Source organism: Rutidosis leptorrhynchoides, chromosome 4, assembly GCF_046630445.1.
Source record: "Rutidosis leptorrhynchoides isolate AG116_Rl617_1_P2 chromosome 4, CSIRO_AGI_Rlap_v1, whole genome shotgun sequence".
NCBI lineage: Eukaryota > Viridiplantae > Streptophyta > Magnoliopsida > Asterales > Asteraceae > Rutidosis > Rutidosis leptorrhynchoides.
In genome coordinates, this window is record NC_092336.1 from 448,311,797 (window position 1) to 448,313,277 (window position 1,481).

Genomic DNA, 1,481 nt, shown 5'->3' on the forward strand with positions numbered 1-1,481 from the left:
GTCATTCATGACATATTTCGAAAGACATTGCATTCGAGTCGTTGAGTTCATCAAGATTATTATTAAGTCAATTATAGTTTGATATATTATGAAATGGTATGCATGCCATCAACATTCGATGAAATAAAAGTTTGTCTTTTAAAAACGAATGCAATGTTTGTAAAATGTATCATATATAGGTCAAGTACCTACCGATGTAACCAAATGTTATTGTATTCGTTCTTATGGATTAGGACGGGTCTTTACATATTGACTATTCGAAACGTGGGTAAAATCAGAAAAGTCTATTAATTTGATAACTTATATAATTTTTATCTTTATTACCAATAGGATATTCAGTGAATGCACCGAGCAAAACGTTCACCACCTTTCATACGTCCACCACCTGTAACTCGATCAAGACATCTAGCCAATATTGTCGCCGTTGATTTTTCTTTAGAATCATCATCTAGTCGACCAAGTACTCCAATTCAAATTTCCGATAATCCATTCTTTGAACCCGACCTCACAATTGAGCAACCGGAGGATATTCAAGGACAATTCAGAGATCCTGAACCACTAATTATTCGTCCTAAACCCCAAATCATTCAACCAGAGATTGTCGAGGAAATAACCGTTAAATCAGAATCCTCTAGTGATTTAGATTCAACAAATTCAATTATGGAAAATCAGGAACCTCTAAGTATGGAAGATCGAATGAGAGCTACACGCACTGGCCAAGGTCATGCAATTACTCAACCATATATTAATACGCCAGATTATGAAATCAAGGGACAAATCCTACACATGGTAACTAATCAATGCCAATTTAGTGGTACACCAAAAGAAGATCTAAACGAACATCTTCAAACCTTTAATAGGATTTGTACTCTATTCAAAATCAGAGAAGTTGAGGATGAACAGATCTATCTCATGTTATTTCCCTGGACTTTAAAGGGAGAAGCCAAAGATTGGTTAGAATCGTTACCTGAAGGAGCGATTGATACATGGGATGTTTTAGTTGAAAATTTTCTCAAAAGATTCTTTCTGGCATCTAAAGCTGTGAGACTTCAAGGAGAAATTGTTACGTTTACGCAAAAGCCAAATGAAACATTATATGAGGCGTGGACAAGATTCGGAAAGTTGTTGAGAGGATGTCCTCAACATGGTTTAGACACTTATCAAATAGTGCAAATATTCTACCAAGAATGCGACGTTGCTACACGAAAAGACATCGACACAACAGCTGGTGGTTCCATTATGAAGAAAACCGCAACTGAAGCTCACAAAATTATTGATAACACAGCCTCCCACTCACATGAGTGGCACTAGGAAAAAGATATTTTTCGTTCATCTAAAGCGGCTAGAGCCAATTCTAGCCATAACTTTGATTCCATTTCCGCAAAGTTAGATGCTTTCGAGAGACGAATGGAAAAGATGACTAAAGATATTCACGCAATACGAATTAGTTGTGAGCAGTGTGGAGGACCACATTTGACAAA

General features: G+C 36.5%; 1 non-coding gene across 1 annotated transcript; it reads right to left on the reverse strand.

The window, feature by feature from the left end:
* Nucleotides 1–1,044: 1,044 nt before the first annotated feature.
* On the reverse strand, nucleotides 1,045–1,151 carry LOC139845851 (small nucleolar RNA R71). Its single transcript, XR_011758606.1, has one exon. It is a non-coding gene; the product is annotated as a small nucleolar RNA R71 (small nucleolar RNA).
* Nucleotides 1,152–1,481: the final 330 nt, after the last annotated feature.